The sequence below is a fragment of the Myotis nattereri genome (assembly GCF_964212035.1).
Source record: "Myotis nattereri genome assembly, chromosome: X".
Lineage (NCBI taxonomy): Eukaryota > Metazoa > Chordata > Mammalia > Chiroptera > Vespertilionidae > Myotis > Myotis nattereri.
This window is the reverse complement of record NC_138078.1, coordinates 138,760,469-138,787,262: the sequence shown is the minus strand read 5'-3', so window position 1 is coordinate 138,787,262 and position 26,794 is coordinate 138,760,469. Positions and strand designations below refer to the sequence as shown.

At 40.7% G+C, this 26,794-nt stretch overlaps 2 pseudogenes across 2 annotated transcripts; both read left to right on the top strand.

Moving 5' to 3' along the window:
* Positions 1 to 9,164: 9,164 nt before the first annotated feature.
* Positions 9,165 to 10,665, top strand: LOC308511293 (60S ribosomal export protein NMD3-like; annotated as a pseudogene). The gene has a single exon. The product of its transcript is annotated as a 60S ribosomal export protein NMD3-like (transcript).
* A 13,319-nt stretch (positions 10,666 to 23,984) lies between these two features.
* Positions 23,985 to 25,398, top strand: LOC308511883 (pre-mRNA-splicing factor 38A-like; annotated as a pseudogene). The gene is made up of 2 exons: positions 23,985 to 24,585; positions 25,146 to 25,398. The product of its transcript is annotated as a pre-mRNA-splicing factor 38A-like (transcript).
* Positions 25,399 to 26,794: the final 1,396 nt, after the last annotated feature.

The window sequence follows — 26,794 nt, the reverse complement described above, 5'->3', positions numbered from 1 at the left end:
AAACTAAGAAGCTGTAAAAGAAAGAAAGAAACTAGCCAGCACTTTGGCCCCTCAACAAAGTCCTGAAACCTCCTACCTGCAGCAGCTGCTAAATAACTAAATGGCAGTGAAGCCCAAACAGAGCCGTTGCCATGGGAATGAAATGGCATGTCAGGCAACTGTAAGTTGTGCCTCCCTTATTCCTTTGAGAATCAGAAAATGATTCTCAGATGGAAAGAGCCTCAGTCTGGCCCTTTCATTTTAGTTGAGAAAACGAAAATCAAAGGATGGGAAATAACTTTCCAAAATTCACTGGATCAGCAAAGGGATTAGAAAATTTAGAGTTCCAAACTCTCAGTCTAGTGTTTTCTGCACTATAGTGTTTTAAATCTCAGTTCCATAACCCAATGATATGGAAAGTGTGCACCCAAAATCAGTTTGGCAACACCCCCAATTTGCTTTACTGATTCCTAAAACCATGACACCCCTCCCCCCAGCAGGTGGGGTAGGGTGAAAACGGCCATGCTTAAAACACCAACTGGTACTTTCTGAAACTGATGCATGCACAACCTTGTGTACTAAAAGCTAAGCCATGAGGAAAATAGAAATAAGCTTCACTGTGCAATCAACAAAGCTCACGCTTAAAAAAATAAGAAAGACAGAAACTCTGACTTCTTTATAAAGGGGTGTGATGGGTTTTTTTTCTTCTAAAAATAAATATGGATAAAATATGCCCCCTGGTGAAAAAAAACAAACTTAGTTCCATTTCTAGAAAAAAAAATAACCAAGGAGTTTTGGTTGGGGGTTATTTTAGCAAAAACTTCTTTTGTTAGGACCCCTGGGCAATGAAATGCAAGTTTTACTCAAGGAGAGAATTTTTCCTTGAATCCATTACCTCATCTTCATTGCCTCAGGCCACCACCATTACCCCCAAAACATGTGTCAGGTTCTTCTTTTTACAGAGACTATTCACAATCCCTACAATTTATTTACCATCACCATTTCACAGATAGAAAGACTGAGGCTAAGGAAAGTTTGTAAGTTGGGTGAAGACCTCACAGGGCCCCTTATCTCCTGACTCTCAACCATTTCCCTAAAATTTATATCAGGCTACTTTTCCCAGCTCCATCTGCAGGAGAGCTAAGTTAGCATCTTAGAGCTAGTGAGGGGACTTGCTAATGGAGTTAGGGAATGCTTGGGGTCCATGACTGAGGATTATTCTCACCCACCTGGTCTAGGAGTTAAGACTTGTAATGCACTAAGTAGGGCCCGTGGACCTTCTTGCAAACCAAAAATAGGTGCTGGGGAGCAGTGAATCAGGCCCTACCCCTGCCCAGCATGATGCAGGGTCAGCCTAGGGCAGGGGTGGGCAACTCCTGGCACGCGTGCCAAACATGACACGCCAGTAACTTTTGCTGGCACGTGAAACCCTCTCTTGGAATCTTCCATTTACAATTTTTTTCTTAATATCGACTTTTTTATTTTTCAGATAAATTCAGTGTAGGTGCATCTTAGATAAATAAATAATTTTACATAACAAGTTATCTTAAAAACCATAGACATGGATTGACGAGAGAGGGGAAGAGCAATTTCTATGTCTCTGCCTTAACTCTCCCTGCCTTCCTAGATCCGACCAGTGTTTTGGTTTCAGCCTCAGACGCAACGGGGTTTTCCTTGACAAGACAACTGCCTCACTTACTTATTCAAAATTTCACTCTATAAAAATGAAACCTTCTCTCTCGCTTTGCCCACCAGTACTAACGAAAGCGGAATAAATTTCTATGTTTCTCTCGGCAGCAAAAGTCCCACTGATAATATCAAACGGAGTCATAAAGTTTTCTGTCGAACTATCAGTGTTCATGTATACATTTAAAAATAAATGTATTTTTCATCATTATATACTGTGTTTTTGTCGCTCGAATGAATTTTATTATTTCTTCAAGGTTCTTCACATACATACACCTTAAGAGATATCAAGTAGGCATAACATGTTCTCAAAAAATTAGGGTTGGCACGCAAAAGAATTGAGTCAGAGATTTTGCTGGTTTGGGCACGCACTCACAAAAAGGTTGCCCACCCCTGGCCTAGGGTCTCAAATCCCCTGGCACATCACAGGGTTTGTTACTGTCAGAAGAACCATGGCCCGTGACATGCAGCAGGGTCCCAAGGTGAAGGATCCTGGCCCCAATGCTTTCAGATGGGCTTGCCATCTCAGGCTGTGCTATGGGAAGGGGTACTGGGCAAGGAAACCCCAAGAACTGATGGGATTAGGATCATACCCCAAGATATACACACGCTGTGTTCAACAAGGGCTGGGGGCAGAGGTGACTTGCAACCAGTTGACTGAGTGAAGAAGAGAGTGCCAGCACCCAGAAAGTAAAACCAGGGCTCCACCAAACCCCATGGTTCAGAAGCACTGCCCATCACCGAGATTGCAGCTAGGCGCTGAGATCTCCAGGTCAGGTTTCCAGGTGATCTTTCTGTGAGCCACGCAAGTGTGGTGGGGCAGGGACCAGGCTTGGGTGGGCTAAGGCCCCTGAGGTCTGAGCGCAGGGTGAAATCTGAGTCTCCAACTGCTCCCAACCTACAGAAGCTGTCACCCCCAGCCTGAGCTGCACTACCAATACTGTATTATTTGAATAAAATTAGTTGGTTGGGCTTCTAGTGTCTCCCACTAGATTGTACACTGTGAATGTAAATAAATTGTTGGTAAATAAATTGTTGGGAGAGGCAGACATGTAAGGGGGCTTTTGCATCTCTGTTATTACCACAGCACAGGGACTTGAATATGTGCCCTCAGTCAGAGTTGCACTGAGAATCCTGCTAGGCCAGGGGTGGGCAAACTTTTTGACTCGAGGGCCACAATGGGTTCTTAAACTGGACCGGAGGACCGGAACAAAAGCATGGATGGAGTGTTTGTGTGAACTCATATAAATTCAAAGTAAACATCATTACATAAAAGGGTACGGTCTTTTTTTTTTTTTTAGTTTTATTCATTACAAACGGGCCGGATCTGGCCCGCGGGCCATAGTTTGCCCACGGCTGTGCTAGGGCCACTTTGGCTCCCCTCACCCCACTCTCTTCTGTTTCTCTGCACCCTAAACTGTGCTGAGAGATGATTAAAGCCAGAAGAAAAGGATTTAGAAGATGTTTCCAAAGTGATTCCCCTAAGAATCTTGGCAGTACAGAGCTGTCCTAGTGCACTTAAAATGCATAAGAGCCAAGTTTCATTCCTCCTCATCTTGCCTTCCACCCTTCAGGCTCTAAGCACCCCATTGTGTAAAGTCCAAGAGAATCTAGATCTTCTTTCAAAGAACTATGTCCAGCACCCCCTTGTGGTGGACAAGCTGGTACTCCAAGTCTGAGGAAGGCAAGAGGCTGTGAGAAAGGAGCAGGCTTCCTGGAGCTGTCCAGGGCCTTTGTCAAACAAGAAGGCCAAAATTTGTGCCATGAAATAGATGTTCTTTAGAAATTGTGATTTGACAAAGTTATGTGCTCAGTCCTCTGATTCCAGGACAGGCTGAGATGTGACTGCATGAGAATAGTAACTGAAAGTTCAGTACTGGAAAGTCCTATGGCAAGAAGGTACCATGGCAGCCACCTGCCACCCACTTTACCATGGGAGCATCACATGTCACTGGCATCTTGTTTTCCACATATCTGAGGGCCTGGTCAAGGTGGCCATCATTCCATACCTCTACTGTCAAAAAGGCCATGAGCCCCATCAGACAAGTTAGAGCAAATGTTGCCCTGGAAATGAGTGGGGCAGTGGAGACTCACATCATCGCAGAACTGCCAAGTGCTCATCTAGCATCTATTCTTCCAGAAACAAGAAACTCAGTGTCTCTAAGACAGCCACCTTGTTTTTCTTCTAGCCTCTATAAGTAGACTGTCAATGGCAGAGATCAGTGTAACTATCCCTTCTCCTGTTCTGAATACTTGCCAGCACTTGTTGGTGACCACAGGTCAGTGTCCCTTTGTGGGCATTTGTTTAACTGGAAATGGTTTGTTATGAGGATCTGATGACCAGGTGGGTATAGTAATCACTTGATAAACTGTGAAGTCATGATGTGGCACGGGGAGAAAACTGAGCTGGGGATAAAAAGATCTGGGGACCAAGTGTGACTCTGTCCAAGACTCATGTGTGCTCTTGATCAAGAATCTTCACTTCTCCATCTTTCAATATCAGAACAAGATATGGGTGGAACTAGAGGAATTTCTAATGGCCTTTCTGGGATAAGTTTTTAAAAAATGATAGTAGTTGGAGAACTGTCTCTTTCTGAGTTCATAAATTCTTTTCTAAGAGCAAAGACATCTCTTTCCACTTTACAATCCCAATGCAACCCGTGTGGTGGTCTTTGTTCCACTGGCATCTTTGTGATCTGCTGCAAGATAAACATTTCCAGGATGAAACACAGAACGCTGCTTCAAATAAATGGGAACAGAGAGAGTATGGTGCAAACCCTGCACACAGGTGTCACCTGAGGAATGGCTGCAGTAACAGGCTATGTAGCCTGAGGAAGGAAAGAATGAGAAGAGCTATATCTTTATATGTTTGGAGGGGAGATTTAATTAGTAGTGAGTATCAAGCAAAGGATGCTGAAGAACTAGCATCCAAGGGCAGAAGCTATGGGGAGTTTGCTTTCTCCTATTCTAAGTGGCTGTTAGACTATCAGTGCTGCTGGAGCTGGGTGGGCTCACCCCCTGGGTTGAAGGTTAATGTGGAGAGTGGGTTGGCCTCCGATGACTAGTCCCTTCCTTCCCAAATCAGATGATTTGTGTTCTCTGAGCCATGGTGAGATCAGGCATATTTTTTTATAATACCTAGTACAGATTTGTGTACACAGTTGGGCTTAACTGAATGAGTGAATGAATCCTTCTTTCTTCGTATAACAGGGAAGGCCTGTAATGGGGTGTTATCTTTGGACCCTAACACTAGGGAAATGATGGCGTCCCCTAGTAAAATATTTTTTGCGTGTAAATATCACTTAAGTCTACACAACAGTTGTCAAACAGAGAGTCCCTGACAGAAGCCAGTGACCAACCTGGAAACATTTTTATGGTAATCATTTTACTACAGAACTCAGAGCTTCAAAAGGAAGGCATTCAAATACTCTCCTAGACTGTGGCAGCTGGAAGGAACTTTCAAGATCACAGAATTCAACCCTTTCATTTCCCAGATCGTGAAGCTGAGGTACTAGTGAGAGGGTAAAAAGAGGGGAGTGCCTTCCCTGGCCCAAGGCCTGGTACATAGTAGGAACCAACCAGAGCTTTGCTACCTGTCTGATTGACAGTGGGCCAAGCAAAGCAATGACAGAGTGGGGGGAGAAATCAGCTTTTGCTACCACCTAGGCAAGACAGTAGGACCCAAATTAGATGCAGGAGTGGCTGGAGGTAAGAAAGCTATGTGGTCAGGAGCTGGAAATAAGCGTGTGTAGTCAGAAAGGGAGAAAGCAAGAAAAGCAACCCAAGGTTGCTTGTGCTCAGGGGCATCCTTCAAGGACAGGAGGAGATCCTTCGAAAGAAAACGCTTACAGATCAGGTGTGGCCTTGAGGGTGAGAAGCTGTTTGCTGGTGAGTTAAAGAAGGTGCAAAAGCTGGCAGGGACCCAGGGCCTTGGCCAGCACAGCAGGGTTAACACTTTTGGCTAAGTCTGGCAGTTGCTGGGCCTCTGTGGAGCAAATGTGATCCTTCAAATTGACACAGAGGCAGTTGGGGAAGCCAAAGGTCTTCCTGGAGACAAAAGATTGGCTCTGTGTTGCCACCCCATGGATCTGCATCATTTTTTTCTTAAATTGGGTTTCCTTTTACTTGAGAAGCCTGATGGAACAGACTGGCAGTGCCCTGAATTTTTAATGATGTATGAGGTACAGAAGCGTTTTATGTGGGACATTCAGAGAGAGTCTTTTCTGGATTTCCTAGGGGAATGATTCCAAAAAGAGCTCTACCATTATGGTGTAGTCTGAGGGCAAGGTTTCTTGTGAGAGTCCTTCTGAACCCCTTAAACCCGAACCACTCAAAGGCTATCCTCACAAGTCACTTTGCAAGTCCCAAGTCCCTTCGCTTCGTAACTCCATACTGACCATTCTGTTCCAGTGCTGCCTGTGATGACTCAGGTAGAAGTTGTTTCACTTTTGGATTCTGTCCCTATAGTTGAATTGTAAATTCCTCAAGATCATGCACATTTTGAGGAGGTGACAAATTCTAGAGGAATCACACTGAAACATATATTCAACCATTTATTCAAGAAATATTTATTGAGCACCTACTAGGTGTCATACATTGTTCTTGGTCCCTGGGAAACAGTAGTGAACAAAACAGACTGATGTTCTTTTTTATAGAGCTCATACTCCAGTGGGACAAATAGACAATAAATAAAATATTGGTCTTGTATCCTGTTCTAGTAGCTTTTCTGTAAATTCCTTGGTATTTTCTACAAAGATATTCATGTTGCCTGTGAATATGGACAGCTTTCCCCCCCAATTCCATTCTATTTCCTTTCCATTCTGATAGCGTCCATATCTTTTCCTTGCATTAGTGCATTGACTAAGACCTTGGGTATGATGTCTAATAGGAGTGATGACAGTAAACATCCTTGCTATGATCCCAATCTTAGAGGGAAACATTCATTCTCTCACCATCCATTATGTTAGGAGTGTTTTGTTGTTGTTGTTGTTATAAATGTCCTTTTTCAAGAAGAGAAAGCTTCCTTTTATTCCTAGTTTGCTCAGAGCTTTATTATAAATGGATATGTGATCATGTGGTTTTGCTTCTTTAGACTGTTAATGTGACGGATTACATTGATTTATTTTTTAATGTTGAACCAACTTTGCATTGCCAGAATAAACATCACTTAGTTTTTTAATACATTACATGATCAATTTGTTAATATTTTGTTAAAGATTTTCACACTGTGTTCATGAGGGATCTTGGGTTTTGTTTAGTTTGGGGTTTTTCTAATACCATTTTGTCTGGATTTGGTGTCAGGGTAATGCTGGCATCATACAATAATTTAAGAAATGTCTCTCATCTTATATTTTCTGGAGGAGTTTTTATAGCATTGGTATTACATATTCCTTAAAAGTTTGATAGAAATAAAAAATGAATTAATGCGGCTTTAATTTGTGGGACAATTTTTAATTCAGAATTCTATTCAATTAATTTAGTAGATATAGGACTTCCAGTTATCTATTTATTTTTAATAAATGTTAAGTTAATTTGTGTCTTTCAAGAAATATGACTACATGTAAACTGTGCAATTTATGGGCATAGTGTGTGGTTTATAGTTTCTTATTATCCTGTTAATGTCTGTGGTATATTGTCATTTTAAATAGTTGCCTAATATTACATTAAAGTATCATAATTTATTTAACCATTCTGTTACTATTGAATTTTTAGGTTACTTTAGTTTTATCACCATTATAAATATGATCAATATATCTGAATGTACATCTTTGTAGAAATATATGTGTTCTTCAAATAAATCCTAGAAACAGACTTTATATTTGTGTCTATTGATGCATAAAAATTACTCCCATACTCAGTGGTTTAAAACAGCAAATGTTTATTATCTCAGTTTGTGCAGGTCTGTCATGTAAGCTGGCTTGACTGGGTCCTTTGGCTCAGAATCTCTCATAAGCCTGCAATCAAGTGTTGGCTGCTGCTACAGTAATCTCAAGCTTGTCTGGGAGAGGTTCCACTTCCCAGATCACTTAATGATTGTAGGCAGTCTTTCATTCCTTCAAGGCCATTGGACTGAGAGCCTCAGCTCTTCACTTGCTGGCCGCTGACCTGATGCCACCGATGATGCCCTCAATTCTTTGTCACATGAGCCTCCCTATAGGGTAGCTCAAAACATGGCAGCTGACTTCCATCTGAGAAGCAAGAGAGTGAGAGGTCAGGAGAGGGCTAGAAAGACAGAAGCCACAGGCTTTTTGTACCTAATCTTGGAAGTGGCATCCCCTCACTTTTGTCATATTCTAATTATTGGAAATGAATCACCAGGTTTGGCCCAATCTCAAGGACTGAGAATTACACAAAGACATAAATACGAGGAGGTGAGGGTGTTTAGGGGGCATTTTAGAGACTGCCTAGCAAGGGATGTTGCTTGAGAAGGTATGTAGAATCCTTTCATTGTTTGTCTGTATAGAATCGTGATTATGGAATCAATTCCAGCTCGTTGTTCCTGTTCTTCAAATGCTCAGTTTTAAAATATTTTTAAAAGTAAAAATGTGTAAATAGAAAATATGCATAAAGTATGTGTAGATAAAAAGAATAGCAATTCAATGAACACCCATGTAATTACCACTCTATTTTCAAAACAAGTATCCCTTTCCTTTCCCTCTCAGGACTAACCACTATTGTATTTTTCGCTTATTATTTATTATTCCCTTGATTAAAAAAATCACTCCTCTATTTATGTTTAAACAACATATTGCTTAGTTTTGTCTGCTTTTGACCATTGTATTTTACTGGGAGAGGTTCTGCATTTATTATTGTGACTTTTTTTTTTGCCAAAAGTGATACTCTTGCCCTGGGCAGTTTGGCTCACTGGTTGAGCGTCAGCCCACAGACCGAGGGTCACCAGTTCAATTCTGGTCAAGAACACGTACCTTGGTTGCAGGTTTGATGCCCTGCCCCAGTCAGGGCATATGTGGGAGGCAACCATCGATGTGTCTCTTCTCTCTCTCTCTCTCTCTCTCTCTCTCTCTCTCTCTCTCTCTCTTCCCTCCATTCCATTCTCTCTAAAAATCAATGGGAAAAATATACTCAGGTGAGGATTAAAAAAAAGTGATACTTCCAAGATTTATCTCTATCAGTGATATTCAACCACTGTTCCGCAAGAGGCACACTGGTGTGCCAAAAGAATTTTTAAAACATGCAGTACCTGACTATTTAGTCAGGGGCACTGACCTCTTTTCCCTTAGATTGTCAAATGAAAAAATGACAACAGCCAACACAATAGTTGTCTGGCGTAAATGAATAAAAATTATACCTATTTTTGTCAGAGCAACAAAAAATAATATGTTTTTGGTGTGAGGCAAAATTTTAGTAATTAGGAGATCTTCACCGTACTGGGCCAGTCGCAGAGGCTGTTGGGGTGGGTGGCGGGATTTAGTTCTGTTGCGGTTTTTGAGAAGTTTGGGTTCTTCCCATAGGAACTAAAAATCAGGGCACCCAGCACCATGGAGTACCTGACAGAATCCGCCAAGCACACCCCCAGATACATCTTGTGCTGTGAATGTGGTGTTGTAATTAGTCCAAATCCTGCCAATATTTGTGTGGCCTGTATGTGAAGTGAAGTAGACATCAGCCAAGGCATTCCGAAACAGGTCTCTATATCTTTCTGCAAATAATGCCAAAGATATTTCCAGCCACCAGGAACTTGGATAGAATGTGCATTAGAATCCAGGGAACTTCTTGCTTTGTGTTTGAAAACAAAGCTCCTCTGAGTAAGGTGCAGCTTGTAGATGCAGGCTTTGTTTGGACTGAGACCCATTCTAAGAAACTTAAAGTTAAACTAACTGTTCAGAAAGAGGTGATGAATGGTGCTATCCTTCAACAAGTGTTTGTGGTGGATTATGTTGTTCAACCTCAGATGTGTAGAGATTGCCATAGAGTAGAAGCTAAGGATTTCTGGAAGGCTGTGGTTCAAGTTAGGCAAAAGACTTTGCACACAAAAAAACTTTCTACTCTCTGGAACAGTTAATTTTGAAATATGGAATGCATCAGAATGCACTTCGTATCAAAGAAATTCACGATGGACTGGATTTCTATTATTCTTCAAAGCAGCACGCTCAGAAGATGGTAGAATTTCTTCAGTGTACAGTTCCTTGTAGATACAAAGCCTCACAGAGACTGATCTCTCAGGATATCCATAGTAACACATACAATTACAAAAGCACTTTTTCTATGGAAATTGTTCCAATATGCAAGGATAATGTTGTTTGTCTGTCTCCAAAACTGGCGCAAAGCCTGGGAAATATGAATCAGATTTGTGTGTGTATTCGCGTAACCAATGCCATCCAGCTCATAGATCCAAATACCCTACAAATGTCAGCTATTGATAGGAGCACTTTCTGGAGTCACACCTTATGCCATCCCAAACAGCTAGAGGAGTTTATTGTGATAGAATGCAGCATAGTCCGAGATCTAAAACTCAAAGCAGGTGCTGGAATGATATCAAAAAAGCATATCCTTGGGAAAGTCTGTGTACAGAAAACATCTGAAATGGATACAGATAAACAGTATTCTTGTTGCACTCATTTGGGACATCTTCTGAATCCCGGGGACCTGGTATTGGGGTTTGATTTGGCAAACTGTAACGTAAATGGTGAACATGTCAACAAAATGAACTCCGATAGAGTCCCAGATGTAGTATTAATCAAGAAGAGCTATTACCATACCAAACGTCAGCATCGTAGAAAATGGAAACTGGAAGAGCTTGCCAGAGATAGAGAAAACATGGATACAGATGATGAAAGGCAATACCAAGATTTCCTTGAAGATCTTGAAGAAGATGAGGCAATTAGAAAAAATGTAAACATTTACAGAGATTCCACCATTCCTGTGGAAAGTAACACAGATGATGAGGGAGCACCTCGAATTAGTCTGGCTGAGATGCTTGAAGACGTTCACATTTCTCAAGATGCTACTGGGGAAGAAGGTGCCTCGATGATGACATAATGAGTGCCGGGAGCCGGTCCATGCTTGCTGTTTCAAGGGACCTGGCATATATGGCATACTGTTCTTAATATGTTTGCTCACCTTCTTGGCACTATGTGTTTTAACCAAGGTCACCTCTCTGAGAAAGGTTGTTTCCCCAGGTAGGGATTTTCCCCTGAAGTTAGGGAGGGAATAAAACCTCTTAACTAAGTGCCAGGCGGGTAATTAATCACTTTAACTATGAACAATCATGCTTAAGCTACATAATCTTTACTCCCTGGAATGGAGATAAGAAACGCCCTAACCTTTGGAATAGAGATTGATAGGATTGGAATCAACTGGTATAAATACAGATGTAACAACACAGAACTTGGAAGAGAGAACTGAGAGAGACAGAAATTGGCACAGAACCTACACAGAACGTTCTCTAGAGACAGAAGAACTTCGCTGGAGAGAACATGGCAAAAGATCCTGAACAGAAACTGGCCTCAGAACCTAGAGACAGAACCTAGCGAGAGAACATGGCAAAAGATCCTGGACTGAACCTGACTACAGAAATTGGCAAGAGAACCTGACTAGAACCTGGTGACTGAACCTGGCTGGAGAACCTGGACAGAACCTGGCTGGAGAACCTAGTGAGGGAACATGGCTACAGAACCTGGCTGGAGAACCTAGCAAGAGAACATGGACACAGAACCTGGCTGGAGATCCTGAGCAGAACCTCTCTGGAGATCCAGACCAGAACTTGGCTGGAGATCCTGGCTGGAGATCCTGGCTAGGCTGCTGATCAACTGAACACTGTCTCCGTGTCCTTCCTTCTTCGCCGACTCCATCTACACCTTTGGGAACCCCTGGACCTGCTGGGGTTGGACCCCGGCAAATGAGATCATATTGTGGATGGTTTCTGTATCTGTAGGCTCAGGATGTTGGACAAAAGTGCCTTTTCTATTTCATTTATGCCTTCATATTTAGAGAGGAGAAATTTAGTTTTAAACCTAAATAAATAGGACTATTTTGATTGCCCTCTCAAAGCACTGAAAAAGATGGATGGCATAGAAATTTTAGATAAAAGATTATGGAGAATATTCTTAGTACTGATATTTAGGCTACTTTATCTGTTGGATTTGATTGGTTCACTTTTTTTTTCTTACACAGTATTTTTACATAACATTCGCGCTGATTTAAAAGCTTAAAAGTTGTGGTTCCTTGGAGGTTACCTAAGTCTGAAAGCATAAAGCAAGCTTTCACATTCTTTTTATATTGATTGCTTTAGTAAAAGAGCATATGATGAATCATTTAAATATGCACTTGTTATGCACTTTAATCCACTTTAGATCAGTTTTATGTCCTTGGGGTAAGGAAGTTGGGGTTCAGTTATCACTGGACATTCAGAAGAAAAATTAATCATTTTTATTAACACCTTTAAAAGTTGATAAATTGATCTGGCAATTTATCAGAAGAAAATATATTTAAATTATTTGTGGATTTGTAGCAAACATAGACTAATTATTTAAAGATTAAATAACAATTTGTACCTTTGTTATTTTTGCCTATGCCAGCAGCTTAGGGCAGTAGCTGCTTATGTTATTAAAATGTCTTCTTTTCATTTCAAGGATTTTGCTTTTAAAATTTTGGTTTACAAATTGAGAAGGAAGGGATTTTCTCCAGCCAGGATCTCCAGCCAAGTTCTGGTCTGGATCTCCAGAGAGGTTCTGCTCAAGTTTCTATCATTGAACACATAACCATCACAAAGAATATTAGAAGCCAGCGTATAGATGATGAAGCAGTAAGAATAACCTTCATGCTTTATAAAACCATGAATCAGATTTGAATGAGGAATGCCTTCCATATCCTTGAAAGAAAAGAGCTGGCTGGGGTTTTGAAGTGTTCTCAGAATGAAATAGTAAGATCCTATTTTTATAAGCGAGATCATACTTACTAACTATGCCAAAACTAAGAGCTAATTTAAAAATTCTAGGTATACCACTAAAGAAGAAAATTGAGTAAGTGCTAAATGGAACATTTTTCTTTTTTTAAAGATCAAACTGCTTAATTTTGAAGTTATAAATAAAGGCCTAAACTTTCTGTATGGCTTGTTTTCTATCTCCATATTTAAAGTTTTCACTTGTGGTCTGTGTTTACTTGTTCTATGTCAAGACTTTAAAAAGCATAAAAATAAAAACATTTTCCCCTTCAAAATAATTTTTTCGTAATTAGTTTATGTGTGCCATGAGATGAAAAAGGTTGGAAATTGCTGATCTATATTATCCTATATAATAAAGAGGTAATATGCAAATTGACCCTCACACCCTCACAAGATGACTGCCTATGACCAGGCCAGCAGGGGGGTTAATGAGGGACGACCAAACAACTGAACAAGCAGGCTGCGTGGGGTGACCAGGCCAGCAGGGGGGGCAATTGGGGGCAACCAAGGGGGCAGTTGGGAGCGACCAGGCTGGGGGCGGTGCCGTTCGGGGTGACCAGATCGGGAGGGGGGCAGTAGGGAGCCATCAGGCTGGCGGGGGGGGGGGCAGTTGGGGGCAACCAGGCTGGCAGGGAGAGGCAGTTAGGGACAACCAGGTCAGCAGAGGGGGGCAGTGAGGGGCGACCAAACAACCGAACAGTGGGTTCACAAGTGTTCATGATTACAATCTAGAAAAGAATTCAAGGTATTCTAACATAGACCAGTGAGGATGGTAAAACATTAAGAGAGTGAAAAGAGAAGCCACACTATGGAAGATATAGGTTGCAATATATACATAGCCAAATAATTAAAGTCTGGAATAGATAAGGAAAAGTGGTCAACAGAATAAAAAGGAAAAGACAAATAACCCAGCAACAAGTGGGTAAATGACATTACTAGGCATTTCATGGGGGAGGAAACCAAATATCCATCTATATATATAAAGAGCCAGGGGTTGTCACATCCGAAACAACCAAACAGACAACTGAACAGGCTGAGAGGGGCGAGAAGGCTGGCAGGGGGGTTAGTGAGGGACAACCAAATGACTGAACAATCAGGCTGCGTGGGGTGACCAGGCCGGCAGGGGGGTTAGTGAAGGACGACCAAATGACTGAACAAGCAGGCTGCATTGGGTGACCAGACCAGCAGGGGGGTTAGTGAGGAATGACCAAACAGCTGAACAAGCAGGCTGCATTGGGTGACCAGACCAGCAGGGGGGCAGTGAGAGGCGACCAAACAACAGAAGAGCAGGCTGCGTGGGGCAACCAGGCCGGTAGGGGGGGCAGTGAGGGGCGACCAAGCAGGCAGAGGGGGACAGTGAGGGGCAACCAGGTAGGCAGAGGAGGGCAGTGAGGGGTGACCAGGCCAGCGGGGGGGGGGCAGTTTGGGACCACCAGGAAGGCAGGCAGGTGAGCAATTAGGAGCCATGTCACCCCATGCAGCCTGCTGTTCAGTTGTTTGTTCATCCCTCACTAACCCCCCTGCCAGCCTTGTCGCCCCACTCAGCCTGTTTGGTCGTCCATTAGGTTGTTTTGGATGTGACGACCCCTGGCTCTTTATATATATAGATGGACTATTTGGTTTCCTCCGACATGAAATGCCTAGTAATGCCATTTACCCACTGTTGTTGTTGGGTTGTCTTTTCCTTTTTATTCTGTTGACCACTTTTCCTTATCTATTCCAGACTTTAATTATTTGGCTATGTATATATTGCAACCTATATCTTCCATAGTGTGGCTTCTCTTTTCACTCTCTTAATGTTTTACCATCCTCACTGGTCTATGTTAGAATACCTTGAATTCTTTTCTAGATTGTAATCATGAACACTTGTGAAACCACTGCCAATTCAAAAACTATATCATTCGTGATAATTTAAATTTTCCTATGGCCTTATCACCTATTCCATCCTCCGCCATTCATTTCCTTAAAAGAATAATAGTAGCTAACACTTGTATGACTCTCACTACATGCCAGGTATTGTTTTACACACTATATCTGTATTAACTTATTTAAACCTTATCATAACCCTGTGAGTGAGTTATGTTTTACACACAAGGCCACTGAAGCACAAAGAGGTTAAGTTATTTGCCAAGGTCATGCCAGCATTTGGTGACAAAGTCAGAATTTGAACCCAGGCACTCTGCTTCTTAGCAGTTCTGCCAGATTGCTCATTGCTAATCATTATTCAAAATTTAGTTTCTTATTTATTTTTTTAATATATTTTATTGATTTTTTACAGAGAGGAAGGGAGAGGGATAGAGAGCCAGAAACATTGATGAGAGAGGAACATCGATCAGCTGCTTCCTGCACACCTCCTACTGGGGATGTGCCCACAACCAAGGTACATGCCCTTGACCAGAATCAAACCTGGGACCTTTCAGTCCACAGGCTGACGCTCTATCCACTGAGCCAAACCAGCCAGGGCTTAGTTTCTTATTTAATTGCTTGTTAAATTTTTCTTACATATTTATGTATGCCTAAATATTTAGTTTTCCTTGTTTTATTACTTTTATTAAAAAGGCACCATACCATATGCTGTCTCAGCAAATAACATATGGGATTATTTTGATGAACAGAAGTTCTTTATTGTAGCATATTTAATTTTTTCTGTCTTTTCCCTTATGGTTTGTACTTATTTGTATCTTGTTTAGATATCTTTCCTTAGAAAGTTTTAGTCATTGCTTCAGGTAGACATTGTTTTAGGTCATTTCAATAATTTACTTGTTAATATTGTATAGTATAAAATTTTAACTGAGTTGAATAAAGTGATCCTAAGAATTTTCAAGGTAAAATACTAAGAAATATTTTATTACTCTTTTCTGTTACTTAAAAAAAAAAAAAACACACCTGTCTGTAATGGTGTTTCACTTAATATATTTTTTATAGCCTTGACTAGAATCTGAGGCAAAACTTCAAAGCATGGTAATTTGAAGCAGGATGGGATTAACTTGGGGATATTTGAAAGGCTTTATAGTCCATTACGAAAATTAGTAAGCATAAAGTCTAAGACAAGTAATTCATATTTATATAAAGACTAATACTTTATTTTGCATCATTGAGCATTTTAAATTTGTGTATACAACAGAGAATTGGGAGATAATATTAAGGGAAAGAAAAAAAGAAGAAAGAAAGAAAGAAAGAAAGAAAGAAAGAAAGAAAGAAAGAAAGAAAGAAAGAAAGAAATTACCATTGATTGAGGACAGTTAAAATATCTGGACATTGGTCCTAACTGATTTGGACATTGGTCCTAACTGGTCATTCCAAAAGAATACTATATTAGAAATCTGCCTATTCTAACTCCAGAAATGTGATTTTCTTAACCTGGGATATTTGCATATAGAACAAACAACTCTTTGTGTGTGGGGGTAGTTTAAAGGGATTTGTAGGTATATATTTGCAATCTTAGTACTAATGAACATTTCTTGAAAATATATTTCTTAATTTTATCTTTTTGCCCCTGCTTTGCTACATAAGTATTCTATTTGACTCTTCAGCATCTACCATTTCAATTAAGCAAGTTGAATTTTTACCTCTCATCAAGCAACCATGTCAGGAGAATCACAGGATCTGATATACAAATGCATAAGCAGTGAGGGAAGAGGAGTTCAATTGAGTACATCAATTATAATGGTGGTTAATCAAATATATATGTGGGATCAAATTTCAAAGAACTGTATACCAAAATAAAAAAGCCTGCATGTAAAAAGTGGTGAAAAATGAATAATGCCTGTAGTTTAGTTAATAGTATCATACCAATCTCAATTTCTCAATTTTGGTAATTTTACTATGGTTAGGTAACTATTAACATGTGGGGAAGCTGAGTGAAGAGTACAAGAGCTCTCTGAATCGCCGCCCCCCCCCAATTTTTATGAGCCTAAAATTACTTTGAAATTAAAAAAAACAAACAACAGCATTAAAGTGAAAGGCAAAGCAATAGAGGTCTAAAATGTAGTACAAGACCAGAACTTTATAACCTTGGAGTAAGAAATTTTTTCTCAGAAAATGATTTTATTTCTTACAATCAGTGTACTTCCGTCTCTATAGTTTTGTCAGTTCGACAATGTTATGTAAGTGGAATCACAGTATGTCACCTTTTAAGACTGGCTTTTCACTCACTGTAATGATCTTGAGACCTATCCAGGTTGGTGTGTGTATCAGTAGTTTGTTTCTTTTTATTGCTGAACAGCTTTCCATTGTATGGGTATACTACATTTTCTTCATTCATTCACCTAGTGAGTGGCATTTTGATTGTTTCCAGCTTTTTACTATTACAAATAAAACTGTTGTGAGCATTCACGTGAACATAAGATTTCATTTCTCTGGGAATAAATATACATAAGTGAGTATGCTGGGTCATATGTATGTATGTTTAAGAAGAAATGGCCAGCCCTGGCCTGTTTGGCTCAGTGGATAGATTGTTGGCCTGCGAACTGAAAGGTCTCAGGTTCAATTCCGGTCAAGGGCACTTGCTCAGGTTGTGAGCTCCATCCCCAGTGGGGGGAGGGGGGGCTTGCAGGAGGCAACTGATCCATGATTCTTTCTCATCATTGATGTTTCTATCTCTCTCTCCCTCTTACTTCCTCTCTGAGATCAATAAAAACATATTTTAAAAAAAGAGAAAGAAATGGCCAGCCCTAACCTGTTTGGCTGAGTGGATAGAGCGTCAGCCTGTGGACCCTGGACCGTAAGGGGCCCAGGTTCGATTCCGGTCAAGGGCAGGCTCCTCCCCAGCCTGGACCCTGGTCAGGGCTTGTGCAGGAAGCAACCAATCAATGTGTTTCTCTCACATTGATATTTCTCTCTGTCTTTCCTTCTTGCTTCCACTCTCTCTAAAAAATCAATGGAAAAATATCCTTGGGTGAGGGTTAAAAAGAAAAAAAGAAGAAGAAGAAATGGCCAAAATGTTTTCTGAAGTGGCTATACCATTTTACCTTCCCACCAGCAATGTGTAGTGATCCAGTTTCTCCACATCTTCAGCATTTAGTGTTACTGCATTTTATTTTTTATTATTTTTATTTTAGCTATCCTAGTGAGTGTGTACTGATGTCTCATTGTTGTTTTGATGTGTCTTTTCCTAATGACTAATGATAGTGAACATCTTTTCATGTGTCTATTTGCCATCTGTATTTCCTCTTTGGTGAAATGCCAGTTTAAATCTCTTTGCCCAATTTAATTGTTTGCTTTCTTACTGCTGAGTTTAGAGAGCTCTTTATATATTCTGGATAAAAGTCCTTTCTCAGATTTGTGATTTGCAAATATTTTCTCCTATTCTGTGGCTTGTCTTTTTATTATCTTAATAGTAACTTTTGGAGAGCAAACATTTAAAATTTTGAAGTCAAATTTATCAATTTTTTAATGGTTATGTTTTTGGTGTCATGTCTAAGAATCCCGAGGGAAAGATTTTCTTCTAAAAGTTTTATAGTTTTATGTTTTACATTTAGACTTATAATTCATTTGGAGTCTATTTTTGCATAAAGTGGGGCTTGGTGGGTAGGGAGAGGGCACCTCCACATTCAGATAGGTTGGCATTGTCAATAGGATTTCACCTCCCAGTGTCTGCAACATCATGTGGGGAGGAGACATGGCTTCGTTTGTCCTGTTCACCTGCAATAGAATGGGTTTTGTCAAAAGGGTTCTGCCCTGCAAAGCTGCCCTCTTCCCAATCCTAGAGAGAACTGGCCAGAAATGGTAGGCCTCCTTTTGTCTGCATTTCTGGGTTGTGGACTGTCTTAGCACCTAAGCTATGAGGCAAAACAGACAAACGTCCAGAGAACTCCCTGTTAGGTCACCCCTTGAGTCCTGAGGTCCCTCCTCAGTCCTGCCTCTTTTCTCCCTCTGTCTTCTGAAAACTATGTATTCTGTCCTGGTTTTCCATTGTAATTACCAGGAGGAATAGGGTGAAATGCATTTACTCCATCTGGCCTGAGCCTGGAGACCCATACTTAAGTCTTTAATTCACATGAAATTTATTTTTGTGTATGGTGAGAGGTAGAGATCTAATTCTGTTTTTTCAATATACATAATCAGTTGTTTTGTTACCATTTTAAAAATACTCCTATCCCTCCTTCCCTCTCTTCCAATGATCTATAAAGACAGCTCTGATATCTGGTAAGGTCCAGCTCCTCCTTCAGAAATGCCTTGTTTTTTCTTGGAAATTTTTTTCTCAACAAAGTTTTGAATCCATTTGCCATGAATAACATGTTGGGATTTTTATTAGAGATGCATTGAATCTGCAGATTATTTTGAAAGAGATAGGCATCCTTACATTGTTGAGGTTTACAAACTATGAATGCAGTATATTTCTTTTTTTAAAAATATATTTTATTGATTTTTACAGAGAGGAAGGGAGAGGGATAGAGAGTTAGAAACATCGATGAGAGAGAAACATCGACCAGCCGCCTCCTGCACACTCCCTACTGGGGATGTGCCCACAACCAAGGTACATGCCCTTGACCGGAATCGAACCTGGGACCTTTCAGTCCGCAGGCCAACGCTCCATCCACTGAGCCAAACCGGTTTGGCAATATATTTCTTAATTTATTTAGGCTTTTTCTAATTCCTTTGCACATCTCTTATTAAATTTATTCCTATTTACTTTAAATTTTTGATTCTTGGAAATTTTGAAGAGCTTAGAAAATAGGAAAATTATTGGCATTAATTAAAGTGTTCAGTAAAATGAATGGACACAGACTACATACACAAAAAGCCAAAGCTTGCTTATAATCTGACAATAATTTGTTTGAAAACATAATAGAAAAATAAGCTCCCATTCACAATCATAATATAAAAATATATAAAATATATAGGGATGAATCTAACCGGACAAGTGTAGTTGGCAAGAAAAATACTGACCTCCCAGGAAGAAAGTGAGTAAAATGCTTGAATAGAATAATTACAAAAGAAGTAATGTAAATGAATAGTAAACATTTAAAAAAATCCAACTTCACTTTCAAAGAGATTAAAATGAGATATTTTCATCTATAAGTCTGAAAAATAAATAGTTCAAAGATTGTTTCTTCACAGTGCGACATGGGAAGGGAAACAACTGTCCCTCTATTGCTGATGGAGTACACTTGGCCAGGTATTCTCTTTCTATTCATTTGTTCTAAGGATGTCATTAGACTAGCATTCCTCACTTTCCTCAGCTGCAAAATGGGAATTATAGTGCCTTCCTCAGACAGTTGCTATGAGCAGTAATGAGACAATCCCCTTAGGGCTGCTAACCTCTATGATTTGTGGGGAAAACTTGAAAAAGTTGCCCCCACTCTGCAGATAAACTGTGTCTATTCCAGGCAGATGTCCAGGGCTTAGTAAACAGGGCCTTTGCGCAAAGAAAAAGGCACCCCTTTCTCCAGGTAGATGCAATCCTGCGCCAGGGTGCTTTGCCTTCAGAATGGAAAGTGGGATTGATATAAGCACCTACTTTGCCAGCTGGCTGGTGCCTTTGTTCAGCATAACTATACAGTGGCCCTGGATCTACCTATGTTTTAGCAAAATGCCTAGCATTTAATGATCATTAAATATCATCTATTAATATGTTCAAATACATTCAACACAGTGGTATTATAATGGTGAGAAATTGAAAACACCTAAATGTTTAATAATATGGGAATATTTATACATTTATATAATGGGGCTGTTTTAATGCACATTTTTAAAGGCTACTGAATAATATTGGGAAATTCCCAATAAGTATCAAGTTTAAAAAATTAAGATCCAAACTGGATAGTGAGTGTAACCCCAATTTTGTCAAAATCCAAGCATATTACATGTATATATATACCAACATGTTTACAATGGTTCACACTGGTTGGAAGGGTTAGGGCTGACTTTTCTTTCAAATTTTACCCGTTCCCGTGGTTTTACAACTTCTTTGGAATGTGTATAGCACAGGTCATTCTTACAAGCAGAAAGAGTAATTTTAGAAGCCTCTTCCCTCCCCGCATGTTTTCCTCTTGCTGTGGCCTTGGTCCTGCAGGAACTTTGCAAGGGTCCTGTCTAGGAGGACGACCTAGGCCTGAAACCTGAGGGGCCTGGTCGGTGACCAGATCTGAGCCCTCCCTAACCTCACACAATCTAAGGCCAGGGCCACTTTTCATATTCCCATTCCAGGAAGATTACTGTGCTTTTCTAGAGCGCCAGCAAAGCCTTGAATGGGACTAGTGACTCTAGGGAAATGAAGACTTGGTGGAGAGTGAGTAGTCACTGGAGTGTGGATTCCCGGTTCTGGGTTACTCTCAAGCTCCCCGCCCCCCCCCCCCCCCCCCCCCGCCCAAGGAAGAACTAAAGACAACCCAACTTTCTTATTTATTAGGGAACCAGGCACTCTGCAAAGTGAGTAGAGAAGAAGGTGGTTAAAAGCAACAATCCCATCCCCAAATCTCTATGAACAAAAGCAGAATGCCCTGCTTAGGATATTATGAAAGACAGCTTCGGGGAAGAACAGAGGACTGGACTGGGGCTGCCCAGGTATGTTTGTTAGACTGATTAAAGAAGCAATTTCCCAACAACCGTTGGGTGGGTGGGAATAATGGTCCATCTCAAATGACAGAATTGAAAACAGAAGCAGTTAGCTTCTTCGCTATGGATTCATCAGAACAAAAAAGGCCTAGATAGCAGGCAATGGAATAAAGTAGATCTTCTGGAATCAGACTAGCTTGGTTCAAATCACCTCAGACTTACTAGCTGTGTGACCTTGGGCAGGATACTGAACCTCTCTGTGCTTCTGCATTCTCATTTTTGAAATGAGCAGAATAATAGAGACTCCCTACTTCTAGAATTGATATGAGAGTGATATGCACTCTTGCTGTTGGTAAAGTGTGAGCACAGAGCCTGTCCTGTGATAGGGGCACAATCGATGGGGGGTGGGGGTTGTACTAGGGCAGAGTGCCCTCTTCCTCCCCACCACCCAAGACTAGCTTCCAGCACCTTGATCCCAATGTTTCCCATCAGAAACCAAGCATGGCTTTCTCATCTCACATCTGAATAGGGTAGCTCAGAGCAGACTCCTGAGTTAGGCAGAAAACCTAATGGTTTGGAGATGCAAGCTGTTATGTAAAAACATTCAAACCTGTAAAGAATTCTGTGAGTTTAAGAGCCAAACTGTCGGCAATTGCTAGGAAGCAGAATCTCAGTGGATTAGGATAATGCTCTGGAGAATGACAGTTTTCCACCTATTTTTATACATTACAATCAAAGGAGGAGACGTAGATGGGTTATATGAAATCTATTGGTGATAGATTAGAGAGGCGGGAGAAAGCAAAGCAGGGAAGCCCCTGGGAATGGATAAAAAGTAAAAGATAGACACATACTTCTTTTACTTAGGTGGGTACAGGATAGTTAACAGTCAACAATTAACAAGATAACAATATTAATGAAGGGATTTGTGGTATCTGTCCTGGTGCCCATAGCATTTGGTTGTGCCCTGAGGGGTCCAGAAAAAAGTTACAAGTTACCCTGACATTTTGATGATATGTTATCCTAGATCAGTGAGGCGAAACTTTTGAGCTCGGTGTGTTAGCATTTTGAAAAACCTTAACTTAACTCTGGTGCCATGTCACATATAGAAATTTTTTGATATTTGCAACCATAGTAAAACAAAGATTTATATTTTGACATTTATTTTATATATTTAAAATAAACATTTAACAAAGAAAAATCAACCCAAAAAATGAGTTCGCTATCACCTCTGACACGCGTGTCATAGGTTCGCCATCACTGTCCTAGATGCAAAAAGATCATAGGCTCAGTTAAGGTAAAGATTGACCTTGTCAGGGAAGATACCGGGCCCAGGAGGTGACTACTCACCACAACTGCTTTTAGTTAAAGTTTAATTTCAGACCATCCTTGTGTTTACTTGAGGTCTTAGAGTTTGCAAGACCGCCATGCACACCTTCCCTGAGCTTGTCAGGTTAGCATGTGGCCCCTGTTCATCCACAAAGCCCTGGGTTCTAGGTCCATCCCTGCCACACTCTTTTTTTCCTATTTCTTTGGCAGAAACAGCTGCAATCTGCTCATCTCCCAAATGAGGATAATCACCTCTACCCTTCGTCCCTCATGGACTGCTGTGATGATTGAATGAGATAATGGACGGGAAATGATTTCACAAAGAAGAGGTATTTAGTCTCTGAAAGGCTCAGTGAATATTTTTGCATAAAAACTGCCTCAATTTTATACTCAAAGGGTCTTCTTTTCTATATAATTTCTCCCAGAGTGCTTAACTGGCTCTGAAGCACTGTAATAACTAGTCACATGGATTTGCAATGATCTCAAATTGATTTTCACTCCCCCCCACCTTATTTTTATTGTTGACACTGTGGACGAAAAGGGGCCACATGCTAACTTAACTCAGCGAAGACCTGCAAACTCATAGACCTAAAGTAACCACAAAGGATGGTCTGAAATTAAACTTTTTAATTAAAAAGCAGTTTATAGTGGGTAGTCATGGCCTAGGCCAGTATCTTCCCTGACAAAGATCAACTGTGATCATTACTGAGCATATTGTATTTTTGTAACTTATTTTTTTCTGGACTCCTCAGGGCACAACAAATGGCACTAGGGTGCAGACCACAAATTCCCTCATTGTTATTGTTATCGTGTTAATTTGACTGTTAACTATTCTATGTCCACCTTTGTAAAAGAAGCATGTGTCCATCATTTCACTTTTTAACCAATCTCAAAGGTTTCCCGTTTTCCTTTCTCCCACCTCCGTAATCTATCACCAATGGATTTCACCTATGTCTCCTCCTTTGATGGTAATTTATAAAAATAGATGGAAAAAACCACCATTCTCTGGATCACTATCTCAATACGTTGAGATTCTGCTTCCTGGCAATTGTTGACAGTTTGGCTCAGATAAACTCACAAAAATTATTTACAGGCTTGATTGTATGCTGGTTTTTCTTTTATGTTATGGTGCATAATGGAATGCAAGAATGTACCTCACACAATATGAGGACTATGTCCTGATAATTCATATAAAGATATTTAGTACAGTGCCTGGCACATAGTAAGTGCTCAGTAAATGTTCATTGCTATGAATGAATGATAAATTCGACCACATAAAAGTTTAAGAGAAGTCTGGCTCTGCACAAAGACAACAAGCTTGTGGGGGTTGGGAAACGGTGGTAGCTCAGTAGGTAGTGGATTTCACCATGACATATCTTAGGGGTGGGGTCTCGGTGGGAGTGGGGGGAGGGGCAGAGTATGTGCCTTTGAGATGAGGTAAATGGGGACCAGGAAATTTACAAAATCAATTCATCTGGACTTGGCTTGGTACCTCTGTGGACTAGAGAGTCATTTAGATACACAGAGGTTGTGGTCTGATCCCCAGTCAGGGCACATCTGTGAATGCCTAAAGTGGAACCAGGTTCTAAAAATGTTGAACCACACGGTGAAGGATGCGGACAGCATCCACGGCACTGGCCCTCAATATCTGTTAGAGAAGATCATTTGGACTTGAATCTATGAGTCCAAGTACTGGAAAGAAGACTGCTTTGGACTGATGGCTTAACTGGTAGTCAATAAAGCAATGGAGTTAAGGTTTATGGGTGGCATCTATGGTGGCAACCTAAGGCCAGCTCCCTTTCTGTGTTTGACTTTGAAGTTGCTGCAGATTCAACTGGAGAAGGATATCATTGTTGAGTTTATAAAAAATGAAGACTTCAAGTGCGTCTGCATGTTGGGAGCACTTTACATGAGGCTGACAGGCACTGCAATTGATTACTACAAGTTCTTGGAGCCTCTGCACAATGACTATAGAAAAATTAACAGCCAGAACCAAAATGAGGAGTTTGAACTGATGCAGGTAGACTAATTCATTGATGAATTACTACACAGTGAGAAAGTCTGTGATATCATTCTGCCCCAGCTACAGAAATGCTATGTGCTAGAGGAAACTGACCAATTGGCGCCTCGGGTTAGTGCTCTAGAACAGGACATGGATGAGACATGAGTGAAGAGGATGAGAAGCTGCAGAGGTGTCAGGGGCAGAAATAGAATATTGGGGACCAGCTGCAATTATAAGAAATATTAATCATGCTCTGTTAACCATGATGGTGCTGTTCTGATTAGAGAAAGCACATTCTAACCTGGCTGAGAGTTGTACACCCTGGGACATAGGAGCTAACATCGGAATGCAGTCTATCCTCCTTTCCCGAGAACTGCCTATCATTATGGAAATATTTACAACCTCATAGCGGAAACAGTCTAGTCCTGGAGGTACCCGCTCTTTACCACCCTCAGCTCCTATTGTCTATTATCTGGTCCCTGAGTGCATGGAGGCGCCCAGAGGCACCCGCCCTCTGTGACACCCACCCCAGCCCGCATGACTTGTAACCTGTAATGATGATATCATGCCTACTTTTCCATGCCTGTAATTCCTACTTTCCCACGTAATCTTTGTCCTTCAACCCAACACAAGCAGCTAGCTTATTAGGAGAGGCGGAGCAAATTTTTGTGGATGATTCAACCCTCTCTCTGCTGAATTGGCTGAAGTAGTGATAAGCAGCCCGGACCTGTTGGTTGTCCAGTTATAGAGGGTACCATCACCTGATCACCACTTGGACAAGCCCCATCACTCTCCCACACTGTGTTACAGGAGAAGTAAGAGCTGGTCTGGCAGACTGAGTAGGTTTCCCAAGAGGAGGAGCCCCTCCCCTCACCGCCGAGAGAGGCATCAGAGCAAGAGGCCAAGACCTCACAGATCCCCTTAGTCACAGACACAGGAGCCACTCAAAATCTCCAAAAAATCTATGAAAAGCGATAAGAAGAACTGGAGAAGAAAGGAGTAATGGAATCAGATTGGGTTTAGTCCAAATGGCCTGCAGATATAAAGTCATCTCTCTATGTGGAAGGATTAAGATCTACTACTGAGGCAGCTATGAGAATACTTTAGGGGTGTGTTTTTTTTTCCCCTAAAAGAATCCACATTTTTTCCTATTAAATGAAAGAGGTACTGAAAAAAAAATTCATTGTTGTTCCTCTTTGCTTTCTTCCACTTCCTTGATTTTCTCTTTCTTAATTGAAAAGGGGTCTTTTCTGGTTCTCAAAACTGCCTGGTACTGGCACAAAAACAGACACATAGACCAATGGAATAGAACAGAGAACCCAGAAATCAACCCAAGCCATTATACTCAATTAATATTTGACAAAGGAGGCAAGGGTATACAATGAGGTCAAGACAGTCTCTTCAATAAATGGCGTTGGGAAAATTGGACAGATACATGCAAAAAAATGAAACTAGATCACCAACTTACACCATAAACAAAAACAAACTCAAAATGGATAAAGGACTTAAACATAAGACGGGAAACCATAAAATATCTTAGAAGAATCCATAGGCGGCAAAATATCAGACATATGTCATAGTAATATCTTTACCAATACAGCTCCCAGGGCAATGGAAACTAAGGAGAAAATAAACAAATGGGACTACATCAAAATAAAAAGCTTCTGCACAGCAAAAGAAACCATCAACCAAACAACAAGCAAGCCCACTGCATGGGAGAACATATTTTCCAATGTCATATCCAATAAGGGCCTAATCTCCAAAATTTATAAAGAACCCATACATCTTAATAAAAGGAAGATAAACGATCCAATCAAAAAATGGGCAAAGGACTTAGACACTTTTCAAAAGAGGACATACAGAAGGCCAAGAGACATATGAAACATGCTCAAAGTCACTAATCACATGAGAGATACAAATCAAAACGACAATGAGGTATCGTCTCACACCTGTCAGAATGGCTATCATCAACAAATCAACAAACGACAAGTGCTGGTGAGTATGTGGAGAAAAAGGAACCCTCGTGCACTGCTGGTGTGAATGCAGACTGGTGCAGCCACTGTGGAAAACAGTATGGAGTTTCCTCAAAAAGTTAAAAATGGAACTCCCATTTGATCTAGTAATCCCACTTCTAGGACTATATCCCCAGAAATCAGAAACACCAATCATAAAGGACATATACACCCCTATGTTCATAGCAGCACAATTTACAATAGCTAAGATTTAAACAGCCTAAGTGCCCATCAGCAGATGAGTGGATTAGAAAACAGTGGTACATCTACACAATGGAATACTATGCTGCTGTAAAAAAGAAAGAACTTTTACCATTTGCAACAGCATGGATGGACCTGGAGAGCATTATGCTAAGTGAAATAAACCAGTCAGAGAAAGATAAATAT